The sequence below is a fragment of the Amphiprion ocellaris genome, chromosome 21 (assembly GCF_022539595.1).
Source record: "Amphiprion ocellaris isolate individual 3 ecotype Okinawa chromosome 21, ASM2253959v1, whole genome shotgun sequence".
Lineage (NCBI taxonomy): Eukaryota > Metazoa > Chordata > Actinopteri > Pomacentridae > Amphiprion > Amphiprion ocellaris.
The window spans coordinates 13506294-13517321 of record NC_072786.1 but is presented as its reverse complement, the minus strand read 5'-3'; the positions used below and the strand labels follow the sequence as shown (position 1 = coordinate 13517321).

The 11028-nt window shown below is 40.4% G+C and overlaps 1 long non-coding RNA gene across 1 annotated transcript; it reads left to right on the top strand.

Moving 5' to 3' along the window:
• Positions 1–57: 57 nt before the first annotated feature.
• LOC129347859 (uncharacterized) lies at positions 58–9197 on the top strand. Its single transcript, XR_008600153.1, has 2 exons — positions 58–287; positions 5363–9197. It is a non-coding gene; the product is annotated as an uncharacterized LOC129347859 (long non-coding RNA).
• The last annotated feature ends 1831 nt before the right edge of the window (positions 9198–11028 follow it).

Genomic DNA, 11028 nt, shown 5'->3' with positions numbered 1-11028 from the left:
ATTCATTTTGTATACACCCATATGGACACTCCAACCCAGCGTTTAAACTCGGTTGGTCTTCAGGGCTGCACGGATTATCAGAGCAACTTGTTATGGAGCACAGAGAGCAGTTTGACAGATAAGCCGTCCATGTTGATTCACAGACAAGTCCTTGGCTGATACAATCACCTGTGTGTGTTTTTCCCAACAGACTTGCTGTCCGTTTGGCTGTTTTGTTCCACTGCAAACCCTAAGGACACGCAAACACAGCAGACACTGCATGACACTCAGGGCATCTCCGGATCCTGGTGAGACTCACACATTTGCATCCCCAAACAGTCGGACATTTTGCGACGCCGGTTGGATTACAGCCTTGAAACAGTTTATCGGTTCCATTTTTCCAGCCGCTGTTAGGATAGTAGCTCAGGACGTTAAGGAGGGAAGAAGTAGCTCATTCCACAACCCATCCAACAGCAATCCCCCCCATCTACCACCCAACATAATGTCCCAATTCATGTGCAATATGACTATGGTCATTTACTACATAACACGTGCAATGCCTACTCAGGGTATTTAATTTCACATGCTTTCTATAATGATTACTTATTTTATTCTTAGAATCTATATATGATTTTTTTGCTGTTTTTTTTGCTGATGATCTTGCTTTTATTCTTTCACTTTTTCTATTAATATATAAAGCTGACTTGAGAAACACCCAAACATTTCCTATGTACCTTCATTCTATTCTATTCTTTTGTAATTTCATGTGTAATATTCAGTGATGTATTTAATGACTTCCAAGGTTTCAAATAGGTTGTATTGTTCAATCATGATGTTTTCTAATCCTTTTTAATGGTGTACAGTGACACCACTCTAACAATTTGATCATTTAATATCCTAAAACTGCTACTATGATGGGGAGAAAATGTTGAATTTTGCAAATAACACGATCTTTTTCTTTCTGGACGTGGCTTTGTAATTTGCCTGCTGCAAAATGAGCACCATGTCACAAGGGGTCACTCTATAGACTCTCATTCATCTATTTTGCGTTGCGTCTGCCAGCTTCCCCATTTAAAACTTATTGTATTGGATCACGAGATGAGCCACGGAGCGCCCATGCTTTTCCCACGTGCCCACGCTGTTCCCTCTCTGTGCCAGTCTTGTTTGGCTGCGTCTCTCTGCAGATATAAGAGGCCCATTGAAGCGGTGAGGCCCCCGCAGACAGATCAGCGGGGGTTGGCGGAGATGCCTAATAACAAGCCGCCTATTATGAATTAGAGACAGATGCGGGTTGTGGCGTAGTATGTTTGCTGGGAAGCGATAGTAGGCATGTGTGGAAAAGTTGTTGTGTCGACGCATCAAGTGACCGTTGTTGATTATGTCCCTCATGTAGGTCAATGGAGCTCTCGTCCCGCCTCCATGCTCACCGCGCTTTTTGACCTTTTGCTTTGTGAGGCTTGTTTTTGGAGTCACTAGGCTGCAGAAAGGGCGGCGCAGGATGGGTTTGTGTTCGTATTGCCTTGCAGAGAGACTGAATGATGTCACCATTCCCCGTAGTACAATCGGCCCCGTTGATGTCTCCTGGCAGACTGAAAAGAAAGCCAGTGTTCATTGTCTCGCCTTGTGTCACACTACACTGTTATTGACCGCTCTGGTCAGCACCCAGGATTGAGACACACTACAAACTGTACTTATCTCTTTATAGAAGCAGACAATGAAGAATTAACCTTAATGAAATATCCTCCCTTAAACCATAATGGGGTGGTAGAGCAGGTCATGAAGTGACTCAGACGGGTAAATTAGCTGCTGTTAGCCAGAAGTGGAAAGACTGGTAGAAACCAGCCAACTGGGAACACAGTGCATGAGAGGGTTTGTAAAATGACTGTTCCTCAGTCCTCACAATGACCTGTGCTTCATCTTGTAACGTTTTGAACATCTCCTTATGCAAGTTATAGTAAGAACGCAGGTAATTATATCTGGTACACAACAAATGTTTAGACTTAACAAAAAAAAAAACCAGTTTGCATCAGTTTTTTCAATTATGACAACTTCTAATAAAATTAGGTTCAACCAAAGAGCTATAATGAGTTTGAAGGAATTGCTCCTTTCTCTACAATTTAATGGTATTTTTTAATTATCAATTACATAAAAACTAATTCTAAAGGAACTTGAATTCAAGTTGGAGAAAAATTCAGTCATCAATCCAATTTACTTTACAACAACTTGAAGTGTGTTTAAAATCCATTAATGAGGAAATTTCAGTTTAGGTTACCCACAATATTAACTTGGTGTAATTACCAAGAGTATTAGGTCAACACAACTCATCAAAATAATGTTTGCAACTTAAAATATTTACCTATATCAATAAATTAGATTGTTTTAAAATCTTACAACCATTCATCTAGTTAAGTGGGTGTAACAGGTCCACAGAAATACTTTAGTGTATTGTTACTTTGTTCTTAAGTGAAAATATTATTTAGAGGTCTTTAATTTGTAAGGATTCATTTTAAAATTTGAATGAACAACATGCTGTGTGAACACAAGTGATATTTTCAAGATTCCTTGTTTTTGGAGAGATGAAAATACACAGTATTTTTTACCAAAAAAAAGTAGGCAAACATTTAAGAGAAGACAAAAATAAATAATATGCGGAGTAAAATGCTTTCTTTTCCTATCCAGTTTACTGTTCTTGAGATCACTCAGCTGCTGTTTTGTATTCAGATATTCTTTTTGAAACTACTACATGTCAATAATAAAAATGTTTCACCCTATTTAATTATTCACAATGTCCTTAAATGTCTTTGTATACAAACATATGGACACACTAGCAAGCATGTCAAAAATACTACCTGTAGTCATGTTAATAATGGTGGTATAGCAGCAATTTGTTTGAAGCACATATGAGGATATCATTAAATAATTTTATTTTTTACAGTTGTGCAGTGTAAACGGGTTTAAAACAGGCCACACTTACAGTACAACTATGTTATTATGTTATGAAGCAGATTTTTGTAGATGGATGTTTCCTAAAATAAATTATAGTTATTGACAAATACATTAATATTGCCCTTAGGTTTATCTAGAACTACATTTTTGTGTGTTAAATGAAAGTGGAGAAAAAAGCAAGTGACCAGATCTGACAGTATTTACATCACTTCTGGCTACTTCCACGATGGTTACAAGTTAACCATCCAACCACTTTTTACCATCAAGATGTTCTGCATAACATTAAAGTGATTTATGGACTGTGACATAGTGGCCACTTGTGTGCACACAGCAGCATGCATAAATCAGGTATGTGTATATGTATGCATTTCCATGCACATATGCATGTGTTTGTGGTCAAGGAGACTGGAATTTGTTAGTCGCCAACGAAGGTCGTTGTTGCTTCTAAACTGCTCCCCCACATGCAATTAGGCCTGATGAAGTGTGACACATTCTGTATGATACTGTGAAAGGTTACAGGCTCAAAGGTAAAGGCAACAAACTCGGTGACCCCTGTGCATGAAGAACAACAACACACAAACCGTCCATGCAGGATTTAGCGTGCACACACACACACACACACACACACACACACACACACACACACACACACACACACACACACACACACACACACACACACACACACACACACACACACACACACTCGAGTCCTCAGCTAGTCTTTCTCAGGAGGTCATGGCCTCTTTCTCTCTGCTCTATTAGTGTAAATCCCATATTCCCTGAACCAGACCCCCAGTTATCCCCGTAGCTAAGACACACTGGGTGACATTGGGATGCCATTAGACTTTAGATCCTTGTAATCTCTGGACATTTTTACTCCCTGGCTGCCCTCCAGTCCAGGCTTCATTGTCAAATTCCCCCATAGTTTTACTTTATCCTAGTTACATAAGGAAAACACCAGCGAGCGTTTCCACTTATTAAAAATACATACAGCACATGGTGCACATGCAAGCTTGTGGGAAACAGATGCATTTATAGACACACACAGCAACTCCTCATACATACACATACTTTATGGATACTTTTACTTCCAAGTTTGGCTGGGCTCAGTCATTTATGAGGCAGTATAATTGTCATAACATTCCCTGCCCTGATTCTCTCACTCTGTTCTCTCCCTTTTTCCCCCTTTTGTTGTTTCTTTCAGTATTTTGGGCCAGCCCATCAAATCCCCAACATAATGGTCACGTGTACATTTTTGTAAGCTTATGTTTGTGTTTGTGATGAAGCACAGTTTTGGGTTGATTTATGACTGCAAGTGTAATGATGTGTGTACAGTCATGCAGGCAGATTTATGAGGCTGATTTTAAGCCTAGAGCTGCTATGAGCTAAATAGTAGCTTTCTTAGAATAACCATGCTAACATGATGATGTTTATCAAGTTCACCGCCTTATTTTAACATGTTAGCATGTTAATAACTTGGCCAATAAGCTGCAGTTGATGTGAGTATTGTATGAATCCCAATACATATTTGACTTTTTAATGGAATTATGTGAAAATAAAGTTCTCTCCCAAGTCACAGAATTCATCATCTGGAAACCATGAATATCTTTACAAATAACTGGGAGAATGCATCTGTTGTAGATGCTTGTATAGTTAAGATAAAAATAGTGAAAGCAGCATGTAATATTTTACCAGAATTTTATCAGTACTTTTTGGCATAGGAGAATAAGTATTAGTGTTTCCAACGCATGGCATCACTACAACAGAACGGACGTCATAAAACAACCACGTATGTATTTGTTGGACATGATAATGAGCAGATCGAGAGTCTGTTCATAGACCAGAAATCACAAGTCGGTAACAAGTACGTCTCTCATTTCCATCTCGTAAAATGTGTAGCATAGCAACAACCCGTTTCTCATCTTCCTCTGTGTCATTAGAATAAAGCTACATTTTAAGGTGGACTTTTAAAGTTACTGGTCAAGGGAGTGTCTGTATGCCGTTCACACTATCTAATCTCCTGTTCTTCAAAGCTGCAGCTGGCTAAGATATGGAATAACTCAATGGCAAAGCTTTAGTCACCAACTTTTTGTGCACAGCTGGCTAGATTTAACCCTTTTATAACCATAACAACAGATACGAGGCACTGCTAGCTCGGTTAAAAACAAACACACTGTACCATGGTGTGCAGAATGTTTATCCCTCAGAATTGGGAAATGGTTGGGGCTGACTGGCTCTTTTATCATGATCTCAAGGTTTAGACTGAGCATACACACCCACACACACTCCAAACACATGCATAGGCCGTTCCCACAACACGCTAGGACGATGAAAATGTTGTTCAGCGAATGCCAAGACTCATACTGACGCAAAGCCATATGGTCACAATGCATTACACGCTGTTGTTGTATTCACACACAGTTTTATTTTTCAGCACATGGAAAAAGAAAAAGAACAAGAGGCAGACAAACGATGAGCTCACAGGGATTCTATCCTCCCACTGGTCCCAGGCTGTTGATTGCTGCCCCACCTCCTCCTCCTGCCTGGCCTGAAGCATCTGACGGGTTTTATCTCTTATTTATAAGACTTTGAGGTCAACACCAGACCCTTAACACTTGATTTCCCACAAGGAGAGAGGTGGCGCTTCCTTTATGTTTTTGCAAATCATATCAGAACCATGTAAGAACAGCACATGGATGCATCAGTATATTGGCACTTGGCTGACGTATCATGTCTTGCATTAAAAATAAAGAGGATGCAGTGAATGCAGATGTGTGTGAAGAGGAGAAGAGGTCATTTCACCCCCCCCCCCCCTCCCAACCCACTGCTACTGCTTCTTGCTTTCACCCTAGAGGCTCCTGTGGTGCATGATGCTAATAAATTAAGCAGAAATCATATCAGGTGGACTCATTGCTCCATCGATTGTGAGAATGACATCATCCTCTTCTCCTCTCAGACCTTCAGATCCCAGATGGAGGAAGCAAAACAAGGCAGGGAAATCTTTAAACCGGAGGCATCCTCTTTCCAGGCGGAGAGTTGTCAATGCTCATTTTCACCTGTATTGCATTTTCTATCTCACACAACCACGAGCGCGCTGATCAGAAGGGGGGATTTTTAACCCGCTATAGAAGTTTCCACATTAGTCTGCGAAAGGCAGAGCAGACAATCTATGAGACAATTACATTAGAGTGTCAAATGCATGTGGAAAAGCTTCTCGCACACTTAAAGCGAGAGCTTATGAAAATGAGCCCGTGGGTGTGCGTTGTAAAGAAGCTGGCTGGTGGCGACATAAAGTGTGAGCTCGCGTGCGGCTGTGCTTATTTTCAGCCCTTATAAATGCTCTCGTTCCATATGAAGTTTTGCAACATGTGGGCATTTGGAGCTAATTGGATGCGAATGTTAATGAAGGAAGGGTGTTTTAAAAGGTTGTGGGGACTTTCTGGCAGCTTGAAGATATAAAATATTTTCATCAGATTTCACGCTTGGACCAATTTATATCCATCATTACAGCTTTAGCAGAACTGAATTTAATAAAACCCAATGACAAACATGCAAAATAGCCACAAAATGTTAAATCACACATTAGTCTAGGCTTGGGAAGAAAGATCCACAAGCTATATAAAGAATGTAGATGTGTAAGTGAGACTTTATTGCCTGTGATTTTACAGTAAATTGCATTACCATTGCTATATTCTTTCTACCCCTGTGTTACTGAGTGTGACTGTGTGTGCTAATGAGTGTGTGTTCATAGCACCCGGTGACTCATCCACAGTGAGCACACCCTGTACTATTCCCATCCATCTCCAGGCTCAGGGGAGCAGACTGGGCTTGACCACATGTACTCTGCAGATACTCATCAAAAGGTTTTGACTGGCAAATACACGAAAATAGCTGGAGGATATTGTCTGAAAAGGTGTTATAAATAGAAAAACTAAGCGATATTTTGTCTTGTTAGACTCCGCTCCTTCAGCTTCAGAGGCGGCGGGCTAAAGCTGTGAACAACCTCTGACCTCTCGGTGGAAACCTCTTTTTGGGGTGTGAGAAAATGTCCCCTCAGGCCACGTTCAGACCTGCATTAGCATCTTGTCAAGAAAACACGGCCGACTCATTCATTCCGGTGAGACTTCTGTAGCGGCGCAGCATGGGACCAGATGCTGCAGATAAAAAACACACGGAGTCAAACATCAAAAAGTGTTATCCGACTCAACTTTAAAACACCAAGCATGCAATGTCATCTGGAAAAACTCAGTGGCCAATAAAATCGATGCAAGCATTCATTCTTAGAAGACTACTTTGATTAAAAAAAAACAAAAATATACAGAGGGATTCTATTGTTTCTATTGACTGTTGCTGAAACAACTCTTTTACTAGTTATTAATGATCTTCTTTTAATTATTAATTCAGACATCTTTTATTCTGGTGATCCTCTAGATCTTACTGCTGCCTTTGACACTGTGGATCATTGTATCCTTATATTATGGTTTAGGGTTCATGGCTTATATATAGGGTTCAAGTCATATCTGACAGATTGGAGTCTTCTCAGTTCACTTAGGTGAACATTCGACTGTAACCCCGCTTATTTGTGGCATCCCTCAAAGCTCAATTCTGGGCCCAGTCCTCCTTTCACTGAATATGCTGCCCTTAAAGTCCATATTTAGGAAGAATTTTGTTCCATCTCATTGTTTTGCAGATGATTGACGAGTCTATCTTTGTGTAAAAATGAAAAGTTAAAATTCAGTACAACCTTTGCTGGACTGTTTAGAATATACTCAAATTTAAATCCATCCAGGTAACAGTGAACGACTACCTCTGTCCCAAGGAAAACATTATTCTTGCCTTTATTGCCATGTGCTGAGACTATTGTAATTCTTTGTATGGTCACTTAGAGTAGCCATCTCTTCAGTGTCTGCAGCTGGTACAAAATGCTGCAGCTGCTCATCTTTTTACAGGAAAAACAACAAGTGATCACATAACATCAGTACTGGCCTCGCTCCACCCGCTTCTTGTCCGCTTCAGAATCGATTTTGAGATTTTACGGTTTGTTTTGAAGGTTGTAAACAGGCTGACAAAATCTTATTTCGCAGAACTCTTAGATCTTCATACCCCAGTTAGAGCCCCTGAGGTTGACTAATCAGATGCTCTTGTGTGTTTTTAGATTTCCTGGAATGTAAGAAATGATCAGACTTTAGAAACACTGAATAAATGTAACTTCAACACAGTGTTAAGTTTTGTATTATTATGAAATGCTGCACAGTAGCACCTCTAAACCTCAACAACTAAATCAGAAGGAAACAGACAATGTAGAGTATAATAATCCATTTTGTCTATTTATCTTTAAAGCACAAGTAGGATGGATCATTACAGGCTGCAGAGTACTGTATATGTCAGTATACATAATATGCAGGGACTTGTACAAGGTGTGTTTAATTGGTTTGACATTTCGGGAAATACATGCTTTGCTGAGTGTTGTTTGGGACAGATACCTCTGTCATGTGTAGTGCATACTGTGCTATAGCCAGCAGCCAGAAACCGTTGATGGCAGGACCCCAGGAACTCACTGAACCCAGCCAGTAAATAGTTCTGTACAAAAGTCCCCATAAGACCACAACGTGTTTGTTTTTGCACTTCATTTTTTTTGCACTTTCTAAACAAAAACCAATGCATAATGTGATAATTAGTGAGTGCTGGCAGCCATATTTCTTGCCTTTGGGTAGACCCATGTCTGCTTTTTCCCTCTGCTTCCAGTCTTTTCTTGCCAAACCAAACCAATCTAACTCTCAGCAGTGAAGCAAATAACTGTATTCCCCAAAACTATTCCTTTAGTCATCGGTGTATGTAGCCACACAACAACACAAAGGTAGCTTCTTGCATTTTAGATAATACTTTATTAGATAACAAGCAGTAAAAATGAGGAACTGTCCCATCTAATTGTATTTTACTGTCAAAATGCTGGAAGACAGAAGCACAAAGCTGTTGTTGTGCTGGTAATTGGTAAGAACATGTGCGAGTATCACATTAATTCCTTTGTCTACACAAACTGATTACATATGTGAATGTCTGTAGTTTCTTTTTTTTTCTTATAATACATGTTTACACCAATCTGTGTGCTCAGCTGTGATTTTTGTGTGCTAGAAAACTGTTCTGTTCTGTGTGTCGCTGGGTATTTGTGGTGGAAAACCAACCGTCCACTCCTAGGACAGTGCAGCTTGTATGTCTTTGTGTGTGTTTGCTCATACTGAACACTAAGATTAAAATGCTATGACCATTCATCTCTCTGTCATATCTATCAAAAACAACAAAGACACACTATTCCTCCTCTCAGTCCCTGTGGCCATATGGTCCCGGCACGTTCCAATGGTCAATATTTGTTTCTCTGCCCACCATTTCTCAACCTCACACTATTAATCTCCTGTCCTTTAAAATATATGACATTTAATTATAAATGGATTAAGAATTCAGGTTCAGACAGTGGGATATATGGGAGGAAACCAAATAGACTGAGGGCTTCACACACGCTGGGACACAAGATGGATGAGCTTTGTATACGTCGCTTCCATTAAAGCCTAATGCAGACAAATTATAAAGAAAGATTGATTTGTGCTGGTTTGAATAGAAGTTGGTGGAAATTCTGTGGAGTTGGATGATTTCTTCAAGGAGCTGCTTGGAGACAAAGGCTTGTGTAGGACTGTAGAGTCCTCTGTGGTAGAATTACTGCCTGCTTTAAATTTGCTTGAGGAGCCTCTGTTAGCTAGAAGCCTCTATCATCTTGTTCTTCTTTTCATTTCCTCTTTTTTTCCTCCCCTTCGCTGGTTCTGATGCAGTATTAGAATTCCCATTCAAAGTAGGTCAGCACCCCCTCTCTTTCCCTCTGTTGCCCCATGCTTTCTCTGTGTCTCTCTACCTCTCTGTCTCCCTGGCACTGCTCCCCATGTAATCCCTATCCAAAGCGCTTCTCTAGGAAAAAAAAAAAAAAAAAAAAAAAAGGCTACAGATGAGACTTGGGTGCTTTGATTTGACTTACTCCGCTTGAAGCTAATTTCTCCTTTCCCTTTGTGGCTTTGGTCTCATTTCTTCTCTTGATGTCTGCTTTTCTCTTCACATCTGCCTGAAACTGTTCCTTATTCCTTTGCCCGTCTCTGTCCATCCGGCCGTCTTCTCTCCTCTTTACCCTCTCCCCGGGTTATCCATCACTGTCACTGCGCTCCTTTGCGGAGCGGCTCAAATTATACATCAAGGTTGACCCCAGCCTACATCTCTCTGATAGCTCCTACGCAGCAGTCCAGGCAGTTTAGCTAATGCTCTTATTAATAGGTCTCCCTGTAATGTTGAAGGACAATGGCTGTTACAGGGATTGAAAGTTAAATCATTTAGTCATGGGATTATGTTTCTAACCACTGAGATATCTAGTCAGCCTTAGCTGTACTGTGCATGATGAGACGAGTGTTGCAACTTGTACGGGGAGCGGGACCACCTCAAGGTCAGTGTTGGGCTGATCTTACACTTTATACAGCCACAAGGGTCCATGAGGGTGACAAAGTTTCATAGGCCACGTGGCTGCTGCGCTATAAGGACAACAACTGCACATCTGCTAGAAAACCAAAACAGTCCCTTTCAATTTGATTCATAGTGCAGAATATGTAGATGCCGATCTACTGCACATGAATCAAATGATCGGTCTGTGCCGCATCCAAACAGACGAGAAAGTAGTACGTATATTAAAAACAGCAACACATCCATTGTATCTGCAACTATCCGTGTCTTTAACTATAGTATACTACAACCAGGCTCTTAGGCAGTGACATTACAGTGAAGCATTTACTTTAACATGCAGTGTAAGAAATTGTAAATTGGAGAATTTGCTTTGTTGAGCAGTGAGGAAGTAGCGAGCAAAAAGTATCTCCAAAGTCCAATTTACATGTGTACTATTAGCAGACTTGCTAATGTTAGCCCTTAGTAATTTTGGACAGTGTGTCAAGATGGATGAATGCTCCCTAATGTCACTTATAGATTTTCTGAACAGTGGTTTTGAAGCTCAGTTTGGTGGCTCCAGCTGTCATGATCTTAGCAGAACTCGACCCCACCTAACTCCAAACTAATCTA